The sequence below is a fragment of the Acomys minous genome (assembly GCF_964271855.1).
Source record: "Acomys minous genome assembly, chromosome: 12".
Taxonomy (NCBI): Eukaryota; Metazoa; Chordata; class Mammalia; order Rodentia; family Muridae; genus Acomys; species Acomys minous.
Window position 1 is genome coordinate 109,122,690 of NC_140493.1, and position 25,093 is coordinate 109,147,782.

General features: G+C 50.5%; 1 long non-coding RNA gene and 1 pseudogene across 2 annotated transcripts; both read right to left on the minus strand.

Moving 5' to 3' along the window:
• Positions 1 to 1,734: 1,734 nt before the first annotated feature.
• On the minus strand, positions 1,735 to 4,413 carry LOC311579742 (RWD domain-containing protein 1-like; annotated as a pseudogene). The gene is made up of 2 exons: positions 4,408 to 4,413; positions 1,735 to 4,237 (listed from the first exon to the last, which is right to left on the minus strand). The product of its transcript is annotated as an RWD domain-containing protein 1-like (transcript).
• LOC311578944 lies at positions 3,301 to 20,325 on the minus strand. The gene is made up of 4 exons (XR_014773006.1): positions 19,752 to 20,325; positions 8,463 to 8,640; positions 5,118 to 5,291; positions 3,301 to 3,317 (listed from the first exon to the last, which is right to left on the minus strand). It is a non-coding gene; the product is annotated as an uncharacterized lncRNA (long non-coding RNA).
• Between the last annotated feature and the right edge of the window lie 4,768 nt (positions 20,326 to 25,093).

The following is a 25,093-nucleotide window of genomic DNA, read 5'->3' on the forward strand; positions in this document are numbered from 1 at the left end:
AGTAGGGCCAGAGGGTCTCTTCTGCATCACCGTGACTCAGCAGGTGGAAAGGCCAGTGGAACTGAGGTAGGTATCTCTTTCTGCTGGGCGCCCTTGAACAAGCTCTGTCCCACCAACAGGAGCAACAGTCACTTAGGCATTGCTTGATGCTGGGGGATGAGGCAGGAAGGGACCGTGTGTTTCATGACAGTGATAAAGCACCCGAGAAAAACAGCTTCCATGAAGACAGATGTATTTTGGTTCACGGATTAGAGGTGTCAACCCATAGTCCCCTGGCTGGTTTGTTTTTTGGCTCAGTGGCAAGGCAGAAACCGCATGCCTGAAGGGCATGGCAGAGAAAGCTGCTCACCTCATGGTAGCCAGGAAGCAGACAGAGAAACTTAGGGAGAGACAAGGCCTACCCATCAACCCCAGTGATTTGCTTCCTCCAGCCAGACTCCGTCTCCTGGTTTCTACTCTTCTGGTAACACCATCAAATGATGAATCTTCCAGTCGGCTGATCGGGCCAGATCCTTTGTGAACCAATCATGTCTGCCGCGAGGTTTGAGGTCCCACCACTGAACACGGCACTGGGGAGCAAGCCCTTACCACGTGAGTGTGGAAAGCCCATTTCTGTGATTGTTTAAATGAACTGTCCCCCGATCGTCTTGGGCGTTTGAACACTTGGTCAGTGGCACTTAGGGGGCGTGGCCTTGCTGGAAGAAGGAGTGTGTTGCTAGAGTAAGGTTTCAAAACCCACGCGTCATCCCCGGGTACTCCCTGCTTCCAGCTTGTGGCTTCAGATGAGAGCCCCGCCCCCCGTCTTCTGCTCCAGTCGCTGCGTGTGCCGCTCACTTCCCTGCCTCGAAGGACTCTTATCCTTCCGGAACCATAAGCCCAAATAAACACTTCTGTAAGTTGCCTTGGTCGTGGTGTTTTATCACAACAGTGGAAAAGTAACTAAGACAGTTTCATATCCACAGCAGGATGGGCTCTGCACTAGGCCAAGGGCCACCTGGGCCAAGCTCCAGCTCACAGCAGAGCGTGGTCTCTCTCCATCAGGGTCACTGGTTCTCCTGCCCTAACAGGTGGCCCTTCTTAGCATCTCTGGAGCCTGAGCATATGTGTCGCCCTTACATACTCTGAGAGCCACAGCAGCCCTCTCTTGCTCTTTAGGATCACGTGGACCCAGGGCACATCTGAAACACAACTTTCCGGGCCACATGGTGCCCACTGCAGCTCCTGAGCACCTGGGATGTCACTGTGCCTCACACGAGTTATAAGTGGATGAACACTGAGCACCCTGTGGCACGACCAAAGGTGCTTATAAAGAATCAGAAGAAAGGGCTGGAGAGATGGCTCAGCGGTTAAGAACACTGACTGCCCTTCCAGAGGTCCTGAGTTCAATCCCCAGCAACCACATGGTGGCTCACAACCATCCACAAAGAGATCTGGTGCCCTCTTCTGGCCTGCAGGTGTTCATAGAAGCAGAACACTGTATACATAATAAATAAATATTTTTTTAAAAAAAACATTAGAAAAAGGATTTATTTTTTAAAAAAAGAATCAGAAGGAAGTAGGTATGAATAATTAGGGCTGCCCAGAGTAAGTGGCCCATGATCTATCTGTTTGAATAATAGATAGATAAATAAATAAATCACTTGCAGGGGCCTGGATGCCAGGAGGCTTCTGTAAGGCATCATTACCCACAGTGTCAATGCCAATGCCTGCTCCTCCCCTTCTTCTCTCCTCTTCCTTTCTCTCTTGGGTGCTTGGGACATCAGCAATGGGCTCTTCAGCCAGCCCTGCCCCCCAGAATGCCACCATGGCCTCGTCTCTCTCCCTGGCTAATACCTTCATCTGAGCTCTGTTCCAGGAAGAAACACAAGTTCCTGAAGAGAAACGGCTTCCCAGAGAGCTCCTCCCTGGGAGACTGAGCCCAAGACTGGGATGCTCAGGAGTTCCAGCCTCGGTGGGCATGGCTCAGAACTAGGGTTTTTGTCTGGCACAGGCTCAGCACTGGACTTGGGGACAGGCCTGCCACATGGTGTCTGCCTCTGCCCCTCTTCACAGAGCCGTGGAGCCCCGAGCTGAGCCTATGACTTCTTACCCTTGGGATGTCCTTGCCTGGAATGGAAGTTGCCAGGGGCTGCTAGGGAGGGTGGGTGTGGGGAGTTAGGGTTTGTCTGTCTGTCCGTTTTTTGCAGTGCTGAGGGTGGAATTGAGGCCTTTACAATAGATGGTAGGCAAGTGCTTTCCTGCTGAGCAGCACCCCAGCCCTCACTGTGGCTGTCCAGCTAGTTTCTATCCCTGTTGAAAGCTGCATTTGTAGGGCTGGAGAGATGGCTCAGAGGTTAAGAGCACTGTCTGCTCTTCCAAAGGTCATGAGTTCAATTCCCAGCAACCACATGGTGGCTCACAGCCATCTATAATGAGATCTGCTGCCCTCTTCTGGCCTGAAAGTGTACATGCAGGAATTTTAAAAAGAAAGAAAGCAAGCCCCATCTGCCATCTGCCATCTCCCTGCTGGCTCCCTGATAGGTCTCTTCACATAGTTTTATTTACTTCAGTGAATTAAGGCCATGTGGGTCAGGGTTTGAATGTACATGCCCACAGGCTCGTGGGCTTGGATACGTGGTCCCCACCAGGGCTATATTCTTGGGGGTTGTGGAACTTTTAGGAAGTGCACCACAGCTCTTATTCTGGCCTGAGCTTTCTCTGTGCTTTCTGGTCAACTCCACTTAACAGCTGTCCCTCACTCTGGCCACAAACAACCACATCTTTGTCACCATGATGGGATTCTTTTTTTTTTTTTTTTTCTTTTCATGACAAGGTTTCCCTATGTAGCCTTGGCTGTCCTGGAACTCTCTCTATAGATCAGGCTGGCCTCAAGCTCATAGAGATCCACCTGCCTCTACCTCCCAAGTGCTAGGATTACACGTGTGTGCCACCACGCCCAGCTGATGGTGGACTTTTAAAAAAATATTTATTTATTATGTATACAATGCTCCTCCTGCATGTACACCTGCACACCAGAAGAGGGCACCAGATCTCACTATAGATGGTTGTGAGCCACCATGTGGTTTCTGGTCATTGAACTCAGGGCCTTTGGAAGAACAGTCAGTCAGTATTCTTAACCTCTAAGCCATTTCTCCAGCCCTGATGGTAGATGACTTCTTCTCTTCTTCTTCTTCTTCTTCTTCTTCTTCTTCTTCTTCTTCTTCTTCTTCTTCTTCATCATCATCTCCTCCTCCTTCTCTTCCTCCTCCTTCTTCTATTTGAAATGTTATGGGAAGTTTATTAAGTCCAACGATGAACACTATCAGAAAAACATTCTCCTGAAAAATATGGTTTTTTTCTTAGAAAATAAAAAATGAAAGGAAGATCCAAACCCGCTCAGCATAGCCACAGATGCTGTGGAGAGAGGAGCCATTGTTGGTCTGACGAGTCGCTCCCTGGGGCACCAGGACCGTAGTCAGGATCATCCTCACCGGCCTCCAGCTGCGCGTCACCCGTTTCCTGGAACAAGGACTCACCCACCTCCGCAGCGTCCCCAGCGCCCTGCAGGAACTGGGTAGCCGTGTGTCAGGAGTATGGTCTGTTTCAAACACCTGTCTCCCACTCAGCTTCTTTTCCCTGCTTGTTCTTCTGCTTTCACTCGCTTCCTCTTAATTTCCAGGAGTTCTGCATCCAACTTGGCCTTCCAACTCCACAGGTCCTCAGCTGTCACAGGAGTGTCATGACATACTTTCTTCTCTGCTTTTTCTGCTTCCTCTTCTTTCCGTTCCTTTTCTTGCTCTCTTCTGGTTTTCATCTGATCTACTGTTTCATTTAGCTTTTCCTGAGCAGCCGTCACGAGGGTGAGGATCATCACCAGGCCAAGATTCTCCTCAGCCTGCAAGGCCAGTAATTTTTTTTTTTTTTAAATACGTCTGAGACATCATTATCGTCTAGATTTTGCTGGGAGAATATTTAATAAAGGGTGGCCTCGTGGGGGTGTTTTTCACTAGATGTAAACTTGAGAGTAGTCTGGACAGTTTCTGTCATTTTCTCCGGCCTCTGATGTCACAGTAACGGTGAGGCTGGGTGGGTTTTCTGATAGCACTGTGAAGGAGTCGGGGTAGATGGACTGCAAAGCCAACAACTGGTTGCCTTGCTCCTCGCCATAATCTGTCGTCGTGGCCTGCGCATCTGCGCGACTCCCTGGCGGCAGGCTGCCGTGGACTCTGCAGCCACTGGGCAAGCACACTGCCACAGTCTAGGTGGGAAAGGCCTGGACCAATGCCTGGCCCCGCCTGCTGAGAAACCGCCCGATTCCTCCTGGCGGACTTCTTAAACTGAGTCAAAGGAAATTTTTTCTCCTTTAAATTGTTTCTGTTGGGTAGTTTGATCATAGCACTGAAAGGAATTAACATTGACTAACAATACCCACATCCCTACCTTTTCCTGGTGACGTGTTTGTTGCTGATTATGTTTTCTTGCTTTTGTTTTGCTTTGTTTTATGTCCTGAAACTTATTTATTTGCCCCCAAGTAATGCATTAGAAACAAAAAGGGAGGGGAATAGACCTCAGTATTGCTTCATTGTTGGCTACACGTGATTTGAAGGTAGGATGGCGTCCTTCCCTGAAGACGGTGTGCAGTGAGAAGTGGATGGTGCCAGAAACTTCCACGTGGGAGGAGCATACTCACATACAGGGCGTGTCAGAAGTTCGAGGCTGCGGTGGTTTGGATAAGAATGGGCCCCCATGGGATCACATCTTTGAATGTTTGGCTTACAGTACCTGGAACTCTTGGGGAAGGATTAGGAGGTGTGGCCTTGTTGGAGGAGGTGTGTCACTGGGGGGGATGGGCGTTGAGGTTTTAAAAGTCACGATGGTGCACGTTCTTGTCATCCCAGCACCCTGGGAGGCAGAGGCAGGCAGACCTCCACAAGTTCGAGGCCAGCCTGGTCGACAAATGGAGTCCAGGACAGCCAAGGCTACACAGAGAAACCCTGTGTGTGGAGGGGGGCGGGGCACCCATGCCCCTCCCAGTTCTCTCTCTTTCCCTCACTCCTCCTCAGTATTCTTGCTGCTGCTTGTGAGCTCAGGTGTGAGCTCAGGTGTGAACTCTCGCCTAGTGACAGCCACGGACTCACCCTCTGGAACTGTAAGCAAGCTTCCAAATAAACGCTCTGTTTAACTAAGCTGCCTTGGTCCCCGGCGTCTCTTCGCTGCAATAGAAAAACAACTAACACGGAGAGTGGTTGTGACTTCGGGAAGTTGGTGTAACCACACAGGTGCCATTGCTGTAGCGAGATGGTGGTGACTTTCTGGAACATCAGAAGTTACAGGTGTGAACAGTGAAACTCACACTGGGCATCATCCTGCTCACACTATTTCCTCCCAAAATGACCTTAAAATGATTTGGAGAATTCTCTTGACTTCCCCCCCCCCAACCCCCCACCCTCACTGCCGCCCCAAATCCCTTGGCTGCAGGCAACTGCTCCTCTCATGAATTCAAAACACACTAGACTCCACAGCCGGCGGCTCCGCCTGGGCAGTCTCAGGCTCCCTGGGATTTGCTGTCATAATCCTGGCCCTGACTTCTGTGTCTATGTACTGGGGGCCTGCGCTAACTCCCTGCCCAGATTCGCCCGGAGAGTTCTGGCTTTTGTCAGTTCAAGGCAGGCCCTGGCAACTGTGGAAGCAGAAAGGGGGGGGGGGGGAGTGTGTGTCTAATAAAGTCAGGACTCTGTAATTTAGCAATTACTGAAACCCACACTTGTAATTTAGGGGGTTTCTTGTAATTCTTTGTACTCCTTATCTCCCTTTGAACAAATGTGCAGTTTAATAGCTTCCTCTTTGCTGCTCCGAGGCTTGGTGTTTGCCACCCCTCCCCCACTCGGCTCCCCTCCATGAAAAGCATCTACACTGTGTAGAAGCCACTTTCCAGGGTCCAGGAGCTTAATTTAAGGACCAGCATCTCCCCAGCCCCTGTGGTGGCTCCTGGCAGTCACGCGTGCCCCCACGGCTCTGAGTGGAGCACTCTGGCTGGTGACATGGTGGGCGCTGTAATCCACCTCTGGCTGTGAGAAGAGAAAATGGGAGTCTGGTGTGGAGGGGAAAGACAAAGCCTGAGAGCGAGCCATCCAGAGTACCAGGAGACTCGGGCTGGAAAGCTTCTAGAAACTGTATTTAAAACAGCATTGGGCTGAGAGTGTGGCTCAGCTGTTGGGTCCATGCATGAGGTTCTGGGCTCAGGCCCCAGTGTGGGGGGCACATGCTGTAATCCCCAGACTTGGAAGCTGGAGGCCAGGCCTTTCCCTCCACCATGGGTCCCAGCCTTCTGGAACCATATGCCAAAATAAACTCCTCCTTAAGTTGCCTTTGCCCATGGTGTCTTATCACAGCAACAGGAAGGAAGCTTGGCTTCCTTGGTACCATCCCAGCAGTCCAACTATGGCTGTCTCACATCAGAGGGGCTGAGAACCCCTCAGTTGGTCAGTCACTGAGGCTGGCGCCTCAGCAGTGGGACTAGTCCTCCGGTGCCCCCCCCCCCTCTCTGAGGAGGCTGACAGCCCTGGAGTGGCCCAGTCCACAAGCCTAAGTGCCTGAGCTGTTTCTGGGCCAGATAGCCTGGAGGATTCTGGTCTTCAGCCCACAAAGGAGCCCCAAAACAGCCAGTGCTAGTGTGAGGGAAGGAACCAGGGGGGCAGAGCAGACCAAATGAACTGAACAGTGAGAGTGAAAGCCGTGCAAGCAAAACAGCGAAACCATCCAGTATGTCAGATCTCGCCAGAGCCCCACCTCACTGCGGCCAAGAGTTAGGGTGCCGTGTTGCTTCAAACACACACAGGCTGGCGCATGGACCTGTGAACATATATGGGCACACATATGCACACACGTATAATCTTTTTTTAAAAAATAACAAATTCTTTGAAAGTATACCAATACTCTTCACCCCTGGCCACGAGGGTGTCCTGTTGTGAAACTGGCTCACTGCGTGATTCAGAATCATTTTGTCTGGAGACCTGAGAGCCACCAGCTAAGGTTTTCAGAGCCACTAGTCATGAGGCACAGAGTCAAGTCAGTCTGAGGACAGGAAAAGTTCTCAGAGAAGGAACTTGTCCTTTCTTTAAAGACTTACTCGTGTTATTTCATGCATGTCCGCGCATTGTCTGTGTGGAGCTGTGTCCACGACGGACATGCCTGGTGCTCACAGGGTCAGAAGAGGGCTTTGGGGCTTCTGAAACCACAGGAGGCACAGTTGGCTGTGAGCTGCCACGTGAGTTCTGGGAACCGAATTCTGGTCCTCTGCTGGAGGCAACAAATACTCTTGACAACTAAGACATCTTTCCTGTGCCTCTTTGACTTCGTTTTGCTTTGTTTTGTTCTGTTGTTTTGTTTTTGAAGATTTGTTTATTTATTATGTATACAGCACTCTGCCTGCATGTACACCTGGAAGGCCAGAAGAGGGCATCAGATCTTATTATAGAAGGTTGTGAGCTGCCATGTGGTTGCTGGGAATTGAACTCAGGACCTCTGGAAGAGCGAAGAGTGCTCTTAACCTCTGATCCATCTCTCCATTCCCTTGTTTTTGTTTTTCCCAAGGCAGGGCTTCACTGTGTAGCCCTGGCTGTCCTGGAACTCAGTTCTGTAGACCAGGTTGGCCTTGAACTCATGGAGATCCACCTGCCTCTGCTTCCCAAATGCTGGGTTTTAAGGTATGTGCCACCAGGCCTTGCTTTGAGGGATTTGCTCTTTATTGTGGGAGGGTCTTCTCTTGTTCTGGGCAGTCATCAGCTGCTGGGGCCTGGCTGTGTTTGTTAGAGAGGGCATTCTGAGGCCTCTGTCCTAAAGCAGAGTCATGGAAACCCCAGGATGAGCTCAGCTGAACATCCGGAGTCTCGTGGTCCATCCACACCAACACATACACACAGCAAACAGTCACAACGCTCAGGAAATGTACGGCACTTTTTAGATTTGTGTGGAAGGACCCTAACAAGCAAACACAGACCTTGGAGCGACCTGAGTTCCAACTCACATTCGGATCAAACAAAGAAAAGGAAATGTAGGATGGTGGTGCCTGTAATGCCAGCCCTGGGGACACTAAGGCAGGGAGGGGGCTCACGAGTTTGAGGTCAGCCCGGGCTACTGTGGTAACATCTTTCTGTGAAAATATCTCTCACCCTCAGAGACTGAACCTTTGCCGGACTCTGCCACCAAGCTAATAATATAGCTTGGGGTCATTTAAGACATGTGCTTACCTTGCTGTCCTACTGTGTGCTTGGCCTATTTAAGTTTATGCAGCCTGTAAGAGAGCAGTGTAACCCACTTCACCATGCCTTGGATCTCCCACGCAATCAACCATTATAATTGCAACTAAATGCATGGCTTTAATCTTAAACTATGTATTCTTCCATGCCCCTGGCTCAGAATAATGTGTGTGGTGTGGTAATCATTTGTTGAAAGCAACCTCTTACAAATGTGCACCATCATACCTGGTCTGAGGAGGTCTTCAGCATCCAAAGGCCACGTAGGAGCGGCCCCTGGCATCTGTGTGAAGCTTTCTCCTCTCCTTCTCAGGTACATTCTCCCATTTCTCCTCAAATCACCATTTTTATTCTGAAGACGCTCCACAGGAGTCTCAGCGCTGGAGAGGAGGGTTTCCAGTAGCTTCTGCAAAATATTTTGGAGGTGAGCAATATGCCCTTGGCAGTTTGAGGACGCTCCTCACCAGGCTGAGGCTCTGTCAGTGGATGGAAGGCATGCAGGAGGGTGACAGAGCCAGGTCTGGCTCCTAGCACAGCCATTTCAGAGAGCACAGAATGACTTCCAAGTCCTGTGGCAGAGAGAGAGAGAGAGAGAGAGAGAGAGAGAGAGAGAGAAGACGGCGCCTGGGATGTCCTTCTTCTTCCTCCTCCTTCTCCTTCAGAGTTGGTGGCATCTACAGTCCCCTCCTCTTTGAAGAGGCCAGAGCTTTAAACAGCAGCATCTGCTGCCCCCAGGTGAACCGCCCAGGCCACCCTCTGCAGCTCCCTGGGAAGCCCACGGGGGTGGGGGTGGGGTTGTTCGCATGACAGCCCCCTCCAGATCCCCTGCACAGCCTTCCCACCACTCCCTGGGATCCCATGTGGATCCCCACGTAACTAATTAATACCACATTCATCAGAGCTCAATTCATTGTCTTATATAAGAATTAAAAAAAAAAAAAAAAAAGAAGACGAAGAAGAAGAAAGAAAGAAAAGAAAGAAACCTTAACGAAGACAGCAGGCCCAGGTGCTGGCTTTTCTGGTCTGAGGGAGTGTAACAGGCCCTCTCCCTTAGGCTCTGCGACCGGTTCCTGCAGGATGTGTGAGTCTGTGCCTCCCTTGCTCACCTCACCCCACCCAGCCCCATTTCTTTATCCTCAGCTCCATCCCTGCCAGTCAGCAGGAAAGCCCTCCTAGCCAAGCCTGAGAGAGAAAGTGGTCCTTGATTGGAAGGAAATAACCTCAGAGGAAAGACAGCCTGCAGGGAGTGATTCCCCACCTGCAGGGTCTCATCTTTGTGCTGGGGACATCAGTGTTGGTACCCGGCTTCGTTCTGAGCCTGCACGGTGCAAGTGGGCTAAAGTGGGCCCTTGGGGGTGGGAAGACAAGGGTCAGTGAAGGTTCTTGGTTAACTAAGCCTGTTCCTCAATAGCCTCTGTGAAGAGATCGGGTGTGATCCTGGGCCCTTCGCCTTCAGAAGCAAAGCTAGAGGAAAGGCAGAGCAGCTGTGGCACACGGGGCGGGGGGTGGGGGGGCAGGAGGGACGATGCTGCAAGGCAAGCTGGGGTGGACAGGAGAGAAGGGGGGGGAAGGGGGGCAACGGGAAGGGTCTGCAGGGTTCCTGACTACTTCCACCTCTGGCTTCCCTTCCGCCCTCCTCCATCTTCTGGAATTCTTCCCATCCACAATGGGTGAGCAGTGAGGGCCCTCACTCTGCGCCTCCCTCCTGGTGGCCACAGAGGGTGAGCGGAATCTGGAAACCCAGCTTACTTCCCCACACCTGTGCACACAGGCACATGGAGGCCAGGAGCCACATGCCAGGGGCTGCTCCCCTGCCTCCCCTGCCTCCCCTGCCTCCTGTTTGGCCAGGCCCTTGGCCTAAGAGGCAGCAACAGTGCAGACATTGAGGGGGAAGAGACCCTAGGGCCGATCGGTGCCGCCAGCAGCAGGGTGGACAGGCCCACCTGGAGCCGCAGGGCAGAATGTGTGGGGGGGGGGCAGAAGAAAGTGAGGGCGACTGGACAAAGAGGACCCAGGGGCTCCCAGGAGACTGCAACTCATGTGTGTATGTGTGTCCTCATCTATGAAGCAGAGCCTGTTATGCCCATGGTCGCCCTGGCATGAGGCTGAGCAATACCCAGGAAGCAGGTGGAAGCCGCTGCAGGCACTGCTGGTTTGTAGGCGCAAGGGGCTGCACCTTGGAAAATAGCTCTTTCTCAATCTCTCTCTGTCTCCCCCCTGCCTGTTACCCCCCCCCCCATCCAGTCTCAGACTGCTATGTAGTTGAGGCTAGTCTTGAACTTCCAATCCTCCCGCCTCTACCTCCTTGGTGCTGGGACTACAGGTGTGGATCACCATACCCCTCTTCCTCCATGTCTCCACGGTTCCTTTCTGCTGCTGGGCAGGATTTGCTGGGTAGGTAAGAATGCCAGCCCCCCACCCCCACTGCAGCTGGCACCAGGCCCTCCCAGAGGGCGTTCCAGTGCCTCTGAGAGTCCAAGATGTTAGGAGCACCACGGGGGGGGGGGGGGGGGGGGAGGAGGGAGCGGGGCTGCCTGGCATCATTACAGGGCTATCTGTCTCTCTCCGTACACTGGCCTGACAGGCTCGGGGCCAGAGAGACAGATGAGGAAGATGTGTCCAGAAGATCTGGTGATTCAACTTGGCAGGTGTCAGGGCGGCCCTGGCCTCCGGCGGTGTCCCCCCAGGGAAGAGCTGCTGTGTCTTTCCAAGCTAATGTCACCTGGTCCCTCCATGTCAGGGATGGCTACTAATGAGCCTACTGGGGGCCTGCCCACTGGGGAAGTGGGCAAGAGCAGTGGGGGGTGCATGGTACGCCTGAGAGGCCAGTGGGGGGGGCTGCCCCTCCCCCACACTCATTTCATATTGAAGTTACCTTCTAGAGCAGTGATTCTCAACCTGAGTGGTGCAACCCCATTGGGGCTCAAATAGCCCTTTAGAAAAGCCAAAGGCCACTGCTGCTGGGGTGGGGCACAGGGAGGGTGTGCTAGCTGAGCCGTGCAGGCAGATGGCGGCAGCAGCCACTGGCCTTACTCTAGAACAGTGGTTCTCAGCCTTCCTAATGCTGCAACCCTTTAGCACAGTTCCTCATGTTACGGTGACCTCCAATCATTTAATAATAATAATAATAATAGGGGGCTGGAGAGATGGCTCAGTGGATAAGAGCACTGCCTGCTCTTCCAAAGGACCTGGGTTCAGTTCCCACCACCCACATGGCAGCTCACAACTGTCTGTAACTCCAAGATTTGACACCCTCACACCAATGCACATAAATTAAAATAAAATAAAATAATAATAATAATTATTATTATTTATTATTATTATATTTTGGTTTTTTGAGACAGGGTTTCTCTGTGTAGCCTTGGCTGTCCTGGACTCGCTTTGTAGACCAGGCTGGCCTCGAACTCACAGTGATCCGCCGCCTGCCTCTGTCTCCCGAGTGCTGGGATTAAAGGCATGAGCCCCCATGCCCGGCCATAAAATAATTTTTGTTCCTACTTCATAACTGTAATTTTGGTACTATTATGAACTGTAAGGTAAATATCTGATATGTAGGAGATCTGATATACCATCCCTGTGAAAGGGCTGTTTGAGCCCCAATGGGGTTGTGACTCACCGGTTGAGAGCCACTGCTCTAGAAGGTAATTTCAAAATGAAAGTAATAAAATAAACGTTTCCAAGACAGGGAGAGTGTTCCAGAAAGCCTGAGTGTCCTAGGAAGAGAGGCAGGCAGGTGATGTCCAGGGTTAATGTTACAGATGTACTGGCTTCATGCCACCCCCAACTTCATATATGAAACCTTTGGCCCAGGGCTCCAGGAGAGGCGGGTCAGGAGATGGCTTTAAGGATGGTGACCAGGGTGACCTGAGGCTCTGGTTCTATCAGAACTGGTGTCCGCACAAGAGAGGACTATGACAGATACCCAGAGGCATGGCCACATGAAGACCCAGGCAGCAGAGCAAGGGCACAGAGAGCCACAGGGATGGGGTGGCCTCGGAGTCACTCCTATGACTCTGTGACTTTGGGAAAATAAAAAGTATGCTGTTCTGTCACATGGATGTGACGGCAGAGTGTTTGTCAGTCTGTGCTGGCACACAATTGCTGAAGCTGTTGGACAAAAGAACCCAAAGCTTGTTCGTTTGCTGTTTTTGTTTGGTTTGGTTTGGTTTTTCGAGACAGGGTTTCTCTGTGTAGCTTTGGCTGTCTTGGACGCATTGTGTAGACCAGGCTGACTTCAAACTCACAGCGATCCGCCTGCCTCTGCCTCCCGAGTGCTGGGATTAAAGGTGTGCGCCACCACTGCCTGGCTTCTTTGTTTTTTTTTTTTTTTTTTGAGACAGGGTTTCTCTGTGTAGCCGTGGCTGCCTTGGACTCACTCTGTTGACCAGGCTGGTCTTGAACTCAGAAATCCGCCTGCCTCTGCCTCCCAAGTGCTGGGATTAAAGGCATGCGCCACGCGCCACCACTCCCTACAGATGCCTCTTAGGTTCCCAGCGCCATCTACTTTAGTAAGCGGCAGTCGCGGTACCGATGCACCAGCTAGAAGCTGCCAGGGGTTCTACTGAGGCTCCCGCGTTCTGGCCCTGCACATGCCCGTCAACAGCGTCTTCTTACAGAGCTCTTAAAAAGCACTTACACAATAGATCAACATTTAAATATGCCTCTGAAAAGAGGGGGGGGGGGGAGATGGCGGTGGCAGAGGGTTAAGAAAATCAAAAGGAAGTATGGAAGAGCCTAATAGAAACTCACTAGCAGACTGGCAAGGGGACTGACTCAGCCTCTGCCAGCACGCCTGCAGACCTGCGTTTGAGCACCAAGACTCACGAAGGACAGCACTAACTCCTGCAAGTTGCCCTCTGACCTCCATATACGCCTCGCGGTATATGTGTGTGTACACACCACCTCCCCACATACACTAAAGAAGTGTGTTTTAAAACATCTGAAAACACCTGGCCATTGCGGAGCACGCCATCATCCCAGCACTCAGAATCAGAGGCGGGCCAACCTGCCTTACATAGTGAGTTCCAGGCCAGCCAGAACCACTAAACAAAAGAAGAAGAAGAAGAGGAAGAGGAGGAGGAGGAGGAGGAAGAGGAGGAGGAGAAAAAAAGAAAGGAAAAAAAGAAGCTCTACTACCACATAATCTGACTAAGAATGTAACAATAATAAAGCATTTGGGGGGCTCGAGAGATGGCTCAGTGGTTAAGAGCACTGACTGCTCTTCCAGAGGTCCTGAGTTCAATTCCCAGCACCCACATGGTGGCTCACAACCATCTATAATGAGATCTGGTGTCCTCTTCTGGCCTGCAGGGGAACAGGCAGGTAAAACAAAACAAAACTGAATACATTATAAACAAATAAATCTTTTAAAAAAAAATAATAAAGCATTTGGTGTGGAGGTATCCTACATGGGCGGTGGGGCTGGTCCCAGAAGTCAGGGGTTTTTAGACAGAAACACTCAGTGCAAGCGCAGAACACCTCCATGGTATTTTTTTGGCCAGAGAATTGGTCAGGGTGTTGTCCATTGCCATTTGCCATCCTTCAGAATTAGACGGCAACATCCCATTGCTGATGACACCAGACGCTTTGGTTATAGGACACAGAGAAAGCAAACTGGAACTGAGCTGAAAGTGTCCTCACTGGTGGCTAGCTGTCAGGAGGTGCGATGCTGGCTGCTGGGTGGCAGGATAGGGCTGGGGAGAGTCGCCCTTTACCCAGAGAAGGCCGTAACCAGAGATGGCCCCTGTGAGCTACAGCATCAACCTGGCAGGCAAGATGGGCCTGTATTAGTCACTATTCTATTGCCGTGAAGAGAAACCACGACCGAGGCAGCTTATGAGAGAACGTGTTAACTTGCTTTAGTTTCAGAGGGTGAGCCCATGACTACCATGGTGGGGAGCGTAGCAGCAAGGCACAGGCAGGGTGGCTGAGAGCTCACATCTCATCAGGAAGTTGTAAAGTTGTAGGAAGAGAGGGAGAGAGAGAGAGAGAGAGAGAGAGAGAGAGACAGACAGACAGACAGACAGACAGACAGACAGACAGACAGAGAGACAGAGGGAGGGAGGAGACTGTACCTGGTGTGAGCTTTTGAAACCACAAAGTTCACCCCCAGTGACATACCCCCAACAAGGCTATATGACTTGCAACAAGGCCACACCTCCTAATCCATCCCAAACAGCGCCACTAACCTGGGACCAAGCGTATGGGGCTGTTCTTATTACCACAGCCGTGGGTGGAACACGACATGACTGTTATGCCTCTGCCTCCCGAGTGCTGGGATTAAAGGCATGCGCCACCACGTCCAGCCATTTTCTTCCTTTCTTATATCAGCAACTACTAAATTATTGCCTAGTCGTTAAACGTTTTAATAACAAGCTTTGGTGTAAACTATAAGTACACCCCACTGGCTGATTGATTACAGATTAACTGCCTTCATTTCAGAAAAGTTAGTAACGAATCCTAGTGTCAATCACCAGTTGTTTCTAACTGAACTTGGAGCTTGCTCCAACTAGAGGGAGTTCCTGCCTGGTACCGTAAGTCACTTGAAAACCCTCTGAGTTGTGAAGTCATAGGCTCTAGTTGGCAACCTAGTAATGCCGGTTTTTTTGTTGTTGTTGTTGGTTTTTGTTTTTGTTTTTGTTTTTTGCTAAATAAGCACGTTCCCAAACTGCCCTCTAAATATGTTTACGTCCATAGACTAGTGCGGCTTTCGGCCTCGGGCAGAGGCATTCCTTTCTGCAGTGGGCAAAAGTTAATGCAGAGACTTATATCTGGTTATACCAAGTGGGGCCTGCAACTCCAGCACTTGGGAGGCACAGGGAGGTGCATCTCTGAGTTTGAGGCTGGTCTACAGAGTGAACTCCAGGACAGTTAGGCCTGCATAGAGAGACCCCGTCTCAAGAAAAGAAAAAGAAAACCCCCATATGGGTACTTGAGAGGGACCCTGATTCTAGCTACGGGTGACAGCAGAGATGTGCGGTGTTGGTATTGATGACCATGTGGTCACTCGGCATCTCTGATGCACCCCTGTCTTTCATGGACAGCTGGCATTCACAGTGCCCCTTTTGGGGTCACACAGACTCTGGTGCTGATGTCTACAGCTAGTGGCATCTTCCCCATTTCAGATTTCCAGGATGCGGGGTCCTACTCTGCTCCCTGGAGGCACTGTGTTAGTTATACCTTAACTCTGAAATGCCCCCACACGCTCATGTTTTGAATGCGTGTCTGCCAGCAGGTGGCGCTTTTTTGGGAAGAGCGGGGCTTTGACTGTTACAGCCTAACCCCGGGTTCTGTTGCTTGATCCGCTGTGTTATGAAGACACTTTGTCATGTACCTCAGTCACCACAAGCTCGCCGCGATAAACCCAAACCCCCAGAAACCGTGAAATAACATTAGCCTTTCTCTCTTTGAGTTGAAGCTGACCAATAGTTGGTCACAGAGACACAGCGTCTGCCAGGTCCCTAGCCCAACCACTTAGAACCGATGTTCATGGCAAGGCCGAGAAGAGCCTGTTCCACAGCCACTGGGGTCAGTGAGTGCAGTGGCTTTGTATCTTGTGTGGTGTCCTTAAAAAATAAAAACAGGCTGGGTGTGGTGGCACACTCCTTTAATCCCAGCACTCAGGAGGCAGAGGCAAGTGAATCGGTGTGAGTTCGAGGCTACCCTGGTCTACAAAGCGAGTCTAGGACAGCCAAGGCTACACAGAGAAACCCTGTCTTGGGAGGGGGGAAGAAGAAGAAGAAGAAGAAGAAGAAGAAGAAGAAGAAGAAAGAAAGAAAGAAAAAGAAAAAGGGAAAAAAATAAAAAGCAAACCTCTTTACCTGGGGTATTTTAGGACATGAAGCCATATGCCTACAGAGTCGAACATCAGGGAAGACACCATGGCTCTAAGCTGACAAGACATTCTGCTCCAGGAAGACCTCCATACAACTCTGCTCACTAAGTTGGTCCAAAATACTGAACAAGAGGTAGCCTACCCTCCCTTTAGAGGATCCGCCCTTGGGGCATCTGTGCTCCCGTCTGGGCATAATTCCATCACCCAGATTTCCCATCATGCTGTGCTATGTAGCACCTACACCTCTGAAGGGACAGGACCCTTTGACTTTCAAAGTAAGGAGTTCCCCGCCACTCACCTCTGCGGTTCCAGGTGACCCCACGGGTCACTTGGCAGAGGGACAGGTCACTACATTTGCGCCAGGCGAGCCCCGTTGGAAAAGCATGTCTCAGAAGGAGACTGAGGGGGAGGCGGTGATATTCAGGAACCCTGGGAATGGTGTGAGGAGGGAGGCAGTTCTCACTGGTTTCCTGCAGAGCCTGAAGGGAGCCAGGCTGCAGGGCCCGCTCTGCTGAATATTTGTCCCTTGTTTGTTTGTTGAGACACGGTTTCTCTGTGTAACAAAGCCCTGGCTGTCCTGGACTCACTTTGTAGACTAGGCTGGCCTCCAACTCACAGAGATCTGTCTCTACCTCCTGAGTAGTGGGATTAAAGGCGTGTGCCACCATGCCCGGCTGGGCTGTAATTTGTCTTTTTGAAAAAAAAAATCCTCTTTTTTTTCAGTGTATGGGTGTTTTGCCTGCATATGCATATCTGTGCACCATCACATGGGTTCAGTGCCCATGGAAGCCAGAAGAGAGTGTTAGATCCTTTGGGAAAGGAGGGACAACTGTGTGCCCCCCATGTGGGCTCTGGGAACTGAAGGGGGGGAGGGGGTGATTCTGCAAGAGCAGCCAGCATTCTTACCGCTGAGCCATCTCTCCTGTATATGTGTCTTTACATTAACATGAGAAGACTATTCAAGCTGTAATAAATCTATATTACAGAGAAGTAGAACAGCTCCAGTGGCGATAAAAATTAATTCTTTATCCTAATCGTTATTAGACAGCTCTTAAAATGAATTGACTGGCGGTTGGGTCCCCGGCTTGGGCCATTATTAGTAATTAGTGTACTCAAACAGCATCGTCCATAATAGCGTCTCTCCTGGCTCCAGCCCCACCAGCCCCACCGCTGCGGGCGTTGTGTTGGGAACTGAAGTGCCCAGGGGTGTAGCCAGGAGGGAAAAAAGGTCTTGTTACATAGCCCAGGCTGGCCGTAAACTCAAGGGCTTCCTGCCTCAGACTTGTAAGTGCCGGGAGTGTGAGTGCACATCAGCACACCCAGCTTTGAAAGACAGTTTGTGTTTGTTCCTGATCTATTTCTAGGATTTGTAGGCAGGGTCAGATGTAGCCCTGACTGGCCTAGAACAAGCTTCGTGGCTGAGGCTGACCTTGAACTTGTGATTTTCCTGCCCTCACTTCCCAAGTGCCGGGGTGCAGGAAGACACCAGCCTGCCTAGGTTTGAAAGTCGGTTTGCTGTGATGTTTGCTTGCTTTTGAGATAGGGTCGTACGTAGCTCAGGCTGCCCTGGAGCAGGCTGTGCAAAGCAAAGGCCCTGGGGTTACAGCTGTGCACCACCCTACCCAGGTCACACAGCACCGGCTCTCAGGCCCAGGGTTTTATTTGTGCCAGGCGAGCTCCACGCACCTAAGCTACATTCCCAGCCCAGGCAGCTGTATTCTCCAAGTTATAGTTTGCCTCTCGAAGGGGCCTGCTGCCATTTGTTTGGAGGGAGGGCACCCTAACGTAGGCTTCTGAGGGACTGGGCCACCCAAGGCTGTCTAAGAAACGTGACCAGGAGCAGAGATGGGCAGCCATGTCCTTCCAGCCGAGGGAATCCAGTGACAGCGGCCAGTGTGAGCCGAGATGTGGCACGGAATCGGTCGGCCGAGGTCCTTGAACTACTGGGACCTAAAGGAATTAAGGAGGTCTAGAATTCCTTAAGATGGAGATGTCTGTCAGAGGAAGGCTACAGCCAGGCCCCTGCTGCGGGGACCTGGAACCCCTGTGTCCAGCCATCCCTGGGGTCTGGTTGCCCATCTCCAGCTTGTGGCTCTTTCTCTCCTGATTCTTCGTACCCCGCCCCCTCAGTCACTTTCAGCCACGCCGTGGGATTTGCGGCTTTGTCACTGGATGTGGAGTTAAACTAGAAATCTCCAGACCCGAGGCAAGTGAGACTGACAGTGAAGTGGCCTCAGGGACCCTTGATGGAGACGTTCACAGGGTTCCAGTGCCGGCTGACCCTGCCGTGGGCACCTGCTGGGACCAATTAGACTATCTCTGTCGGGCCAGGGCTCATTTGCATAAACTCTCATTCCCAGGACATTTTTTCCAAGAGGCTTCCCCTACTCAGCACTAATTAAAGGAGACTCTCAGCGTCCCTTTGCCTGTCAGGGCTCAGCCCATGTCTGCAGCAGGTGCCCCACACATCGTCTGCCCTGTCCTCTGCAGCTCCAGGTGGCTTGGAATTGTTTGAGACATGTATTTAAGCTTGTGTGTATGTGTGTGTGTGTGTGTGTGTGTGTGTGTGTGTGTGTGTGTTTCTTCGAAGACTCTCGCCATGACCGAAGGACCTATCGCTGAGGTTGTCATTTCATTGGCATTGAAAATCCAATTGAACACCCAGCCCATATATGGTTTTTGTTTAATGAAAGAATTTTCTGGGGCTGAAGAGGTGGCTCGGTCAATAAAAATGCTTGTTGTAGCCGGGTGCGGTGGTGCACGCCTTTAATCCCAGCACTCAGGAGACAGAGGCAGGCGGATCACTGTGAGTTCAAGGCCAGCCTGGTCTACAAAGTGAGTCCAGGACAGCCAAGGCTACACAGAGAGCCCCTGTCTCAAAAATAAACTGAAAAAAAAAATTCTTGCACAAGTAGACCGAGCCTTGGCACCCATGTAAAAGGCAGGGATGGAGGTGGATGTCTTTAGCCCTAGTGCTGGGGTGTGGAGACAGATGAACCCTTGGGGTTCACTGGTCAGAGAGCATTTCAGGTTCAATAAGAGACGTTCCTCAGCCGGGCGTGGTGGTGCATGCCTTTAATCCCAGCACTCGGGAGGCAGAGGCAGGTGGATAGCTGTGAGTTCGAGGCCAGCCTGGTCTACAAAGCGAGTCCAGGACAGCCAAGGCTACACAGAGAAACCCTGTCTTGAAAAACCAAAAAAAAAAAAAAAAAAAAAAAGAGACGTTCCTCAAAAAATGAGGTGGACAAAGGGCTGGGGAAATGGCCCAGTGGTTAAGAGCACTCGTAGCTGTTGCCCAGGACCTGAGTTTGGTTCGCCACACGCAGACCGTAGCTCACAGCCATGTGTAACTCCAGTTTCAGGGGATCTGATGCCTCTTCTGACTTCTGTGGGCACCAGGCATGTATGTGGCACACATACATACATACATGCAAGGAAAACATAATAAATTAACAACAACAACAAAAGTAACATGGAGAAAGGCTAAGGAAGACACTCGTGTACGCGTGTACACACACAGGCACGCACGCACGCACCATGATTTTCCTTATCAGACCTTTCGTGCACTGGGCGTTTTGAGATCCACCAGGTTCAACCTGACTTAGCACGCTGTCTGGCACCGGCGGCGGGTCCAGCTCTCCCCAGGAGGCCCCCTTGCCCGCCCCTCCCCCGCAGGAGCTTACCGCTGAGCCGCCGACAGTAAGACAGAAGTTCAGGGAGTTCAAGGAGAGGGCATTTCTATTTTTGGCAAGTCGAACATTTGAAGGCTCCCATGAGGCCCCGGGGTTAGGCTGGAGGTGGGAGAACGTGCCTATCAATGGAGGGTTTCCGTACTTCCTTATCCTTTTTGATTTCTGACGTTCTGCTGAGATTTGGCCTTGCTGAGGTTCAGCTGGGGGCAGAGGCAGGTGCCGACTGTACAGGAAGGAAGAAGCCAAGGGTTCCTTGGAGATTATCCTGGGAATTGGGGGGAGGGGTGGTTATTCCGAGAGGGCTCTCGCCCTCTGTCTGGGTCTGAACTCAGCATCCAAGGAGAGCACGTCCCAGCTCCCATTCCTCGGAGGGCGAGGGAGGCCTGCAGCTGTGGACTTGGTGACTTAATGATCCAGTGTCTTGGTCCCAGCGGATTGGCACAAAGTACTACACCTTTGTCAAGGCAGCGGGTCCCCACAGCTGCAGCGGGGAAGGCAGCATTTCGATGATGTGAGCAAACTAGGCACACCCTTGGGAAGAGTCACAGATGGTCTCCTCTCTTTGTTGATGGATCCCAGGAGTTTGTTTTCCCAGGAACCTCAGCCTAGGCAGCTGAGGGCAATTCACGGATCGGCCACAGGGTGGCAGTATGGAATCAAAAGCCCTGCTGGCACCGGCGGATCCTTAGTCTGAGTTTGAGATTTCCAAACTCCTGGGAGCCAAGCCTGCAGCCCCATGCCGCTCCGCTAGAGCGCTCCCTTAATTTAATCGCCTGTTCACCGGGCTGGGAACAAGCCTATCCCATCCTTTCAGCCTGGGCAGTTCCCACTGTTCCGAGGCTGTCAGGTTGTTTAGTAGCTGGGCTGGGAACATGCTGATAAAACAGTTAATTTCTATTTGCTGTTGAAGCGTAATTGGATGAACATGAAAGCAATTAAATATTAAAACATACAAACAAATAACCAAGTCACCGTAATTAGCCAAAGTTTGATCACTGTCATATTTATTTAGGGAGAGGTGATATGTCCCAGCAGGTGACATTTTAAATACCCCGGGCCACTCTGGGGTTGTCTTTGGAGAATGTTGAATTATGTAGGGAGAATTTAATTAAACCCTGTTGTAAATCAGCTGTGATGACAGGGGAATGACAGCCACATGTTGAAAAGAGAATTAGTCCACAGCAAGGGATATTAATTAACTCTTTTTCTGAAGGCCTCTGGCACAGAGTGGCATTCAAAAAAAAAAAAGCCAACCCTTTGACGCAGGAAGGAGACCATGCCTGCTATTTTTACAACCATCATCAGTACTTATGGATTGAGTTTCTTCAATAGCCGGTGTGTGGCTAATAGACACACACCACACACCGGATTAAACAGTCCTTTCCCAGGAGCTTGGGGTGCAGCTCCTGCGGATCTGAAGATTGGCACAGGGGCCAGAAAGGACGGAGGGACTTCAGCTTTGGACAGAGAGCCGGAAACCGGGTAGCCTGACCCATACAGGGTCAGGACGGGACAGGAAAGAGACGCATTCACCTGTCTTCACAAGGCTCCTGAGGGACAGTCCCTCTGCAGTGTAACCTGACCCAGCCAGTGGAGTCAGAGCCACTGAGTTTTGAAGTGTCAGAGGCTCAGGGTGAGAAGCTACATACACTCTGTGGGGTGGAGAGCTGCCTTTGTTCCTAGGAAGCAGGAAGAAGCAGCTGTCACCATGCTGGGGAAGGGCAGGATGAACTCCTCCTAGACTTGGTGACATTGACTTATGCCCATCCCTGCATTTAAAGGACAGACAGGACAGCGGTGAGGAGGTGACAGCCCAAGCAAGGATGAGCCCAGGCTATCAGTCCAGGGATTTCCCAGCTCCTGTGCCTCAGACAGCCCCCAGAGCCCTTCGCTCTGAGCAGAGGAAAGGCAGGCGCTTCTGCCCTTCTGTGCTTTGCAGTTTCTGAAGCAAACAGGACAGTGTATTTATCTCAGGTCAAACTGCTGAGAGGTCAGAGGGCTGGTGACCGATTTTACTTTGCAGTGACGGGATCAAGAGGTCATGTTTTCAAAGAGCTTGGATGGTCCCTCGCGGGCCTGGGAGGGAACCGGCTGTGGCAGTCAGTCTCAGCCTTCTACTCTTTGGCTGGAGAGGTGCGCACAGACAAGTTCCTCTCAGTAGTAACCAGCAGCATGCAGGTGCCTCCACCCTTTCCCCTCACAGCACACACTCAGCTCAGATCCCCCCCCCAACCTCCCCCGCTGGCCCTCCCTCTGCGCCCCCCACCTTTACCGCTGGCTCCATTTTTTCCCCCTCCACTTTTTCTCAACCAAGCTACCATCAGTTACATGTTTTTCTCAGCCCTGATGGATGGCCTAAAAGGATGTCCGCATGTGAAGATGCCTTCTTGAAATGACTGTCTCAGGGATGTCCCCAAGGCGTAGGCACACACTGCAGGAGGCGGGGGAGGGGGGGGGAGGTGACTCCCCCCTGCTGCTAGAATTGCTTTGATATTGGGCAGAAGGCGAAGACGTTGTATAGAAAGTTCAAATGTTAAAACTATGAGGAAAGTCACTGAGGAAATGACTAAGCCGGGAAGGCCGAGGCACGAAGATGGCACGTTCTAGGCTAGCCTGGGCTACACTGAGAAACCAAACCAAAGCAACGACAAAACATGGCTTGAGTGTGACTCCTTGCCTTAGCTTGCCACCCTGACTTTAGTCACCTGTCCCATTTGTAGACTGTTGTAAGACTTAAGATCTAATGGGTTATTTCCCTAATAAGTGCTTTGAGTCAGCGTGGGTGTATATATATATATATACACACTGTCACAGATGAAGAGTAACACTGGATTCCTGCTAGCCTCTGCTGGTCTAGGTACACACACACACACACACACACTCTCACACACACACACTGCTGGTCCAGCTACCCTCTCACTTCAACTAGAAACTTAGAGTAGATTAGTGCCAAGCCAGCATAAGAATTTCTGGACCCAACATGCCTTGTGTCTGGTGAGCGTATAACTCCACGGACAGTGTCTGTTGAGAAACAAATACCTGTTAAGCACAAGAGGAACCGCGAGACCCTGATGTCACCTTTGCAGCTGAAGCCAGCGGGAAGAGCACTGACTGCTCCTGCACTGGAGGGGGCGGGGGCGGGAGGTGGGGCGGGGGGGGGCGGCGCTCACAAGCATTTATAATTGCACTTCCGATGGATCTTGCGCCCTCTTCTGGCCTCTAGTGGCACTGCATACATTTGGTGCACAGCAACTTGTACACATAGAATAAAAAACATTAACAAACTTTCTGGTTGTTCTAGTAGGTTTTTCACGGATCTTAGTGTGTGCGTTTTTCTCTCCTATTGCGGTCATTTTGAGACAGGGTCTCTCTCTGTGGCCCACGCTTTCCTGTACAGCCCAGGCAGTCCTTCCTGCCTCAGTCCCGAGTGACCCTCCACAACCGTTATTAGGTATATTTCCATAATGTCTAATGCCATTAGGCAGAGTTGCACTTTTGCCACCTGTATTTCTTTTTTTTTATTGTTTTTTTTAAGATTTATTTATTATTATGTATACAGTGTTCTGCCAACATCTGCAGGCCAGAGGAGGGAATCAGATCACATTAAAGATGGTTATGAGCCACCCTGTGGTTGCTGGGAATTGAACTCATGACCTCTGGAAGAGCAGTCAGTGCTCTTAACCACTGAGCCATCTCGCCAGCCCCTATTTCTTTCTTTCTTTCTTTCTTTTTTAATGAAATATGTTTTTTCAAATCTTTTGCCAACTTTCAATCCAAATTATTATTTGCTGTTATTATTTTAGAATTATAACCCAGATTTTTTAACCCAGGCTGGCCTAGAAATCACTATGTAACCCAAATTGGTCTCAAAAAGTTTGGCCTCTAATCCTCCTGCCTCACCCTCAGCCTTCCAAGGGCCAGGACGGCAGGTGTGAACCACCATGCCCAGCTCCTCATCATACTAAATTGTGAGATTTTTTTTCCATGTCCTGAGACGTATTCTTTAGTAGATGTGTGTTTTGCAAGCATTTACCCACACCCTGGGGGATTATTTATAGTCTTAAAGTCTCCAGAAGCGAGAAGACTTTTAATCTGAAGACCCATTTATGGCTTGGAAGCTATTCCACAGTGTCCTTCTTTACTTTAGTTTAGGGTTGCACGCCAAGGGCTGCATCTCACTGGGCTTGTGTTCATACCTGGGGCCAGGAATGGGCTGAGATGTACCTATTTATTTTATTTTTATATTTATTTATTTTTGGTTTTTCCAGAAAAGGTTTCTCTGTGTAGCCTTGGCTGTCTTGGACTTGCTTTGTAGACCAGGCTGGCCTCAAACTCACAGAGATCAGCCTGCTTCTGCCTCCTGACTGCTGGGATTACAGGTGTGTACCATCATGCCCGGCTCTTTATTTTCTTAGATTTTTCTCTTTCACTTTTGGTTTATTTTTTTAAATTTTTAAAAAAAAAGATCTATTTATTTATTATGTACACAGTACTTTGTCTGCAAGTCCACCAGAAGAGGGCACCAGATCTCATTATAGATGGTTGTGAGCCACCATGTGGTTGCTGGGAACTGAACTTAGGACCTCTGGAAGAGGAAGCAGAGCTCTTAACCTCTGAGCCATCTCTCCAGCCCCACTTTTTTTTTTTTTAAAGGTGGATATCCTACAATCCCACTGAGGTTTCAAGGGCATACTGTCCTTTACCCAGTGGACAGTTTTTATTCCTTCGTGGGAAAAAAATTGCCCATACTGCAACCACTTTGAAATCTGGCTTAGTAGTCAGTGACTCCAATAGATCTGCTTGGGATGTGATCCAGGTTTTTGTTGTTGTTTTGTTTGTTTGTTTGTTTGTTTGTTTTGTGGTCATTTTTTTCATGGACCTTATGTCCAGTTGCTGAGACAGACACTACAGATGTCCCTGGGGTCAGGTATAGGCTTTGAATTTTTTCTTTTTTTCTTTTCTTTTCTTTTCTTTTCTTCTTCTTTTTTTTTTTTTTGCTAAATTTTTTCAAACCTAGTTTATTTGGTGTTTTTTAATGCTTATACCTCCCTTCCAACCCACCTACCCTAGATGGGAAAGGAAAAAGGTTAACAGGAACAGATAAAATAGACCTTTAAAAAAATTTTTTTTCTTTTTCAAGACAGGGTTTCTCTGTGTAGCCCGACTGTCCTGGACTCCCTTTGCAGACTAGGCTGGCCTCAAACCCACAGCGATCTGCCTGCCTCTGCCTCCCGAGTGCTGAGATTAAAAGGCGCGGGCCACCACGCCCTGCTAGACCCTTTTGAGATTCAGTTCCTTGCAGCGATTGCACTGGTGCAGTCAGCAGGATTCCA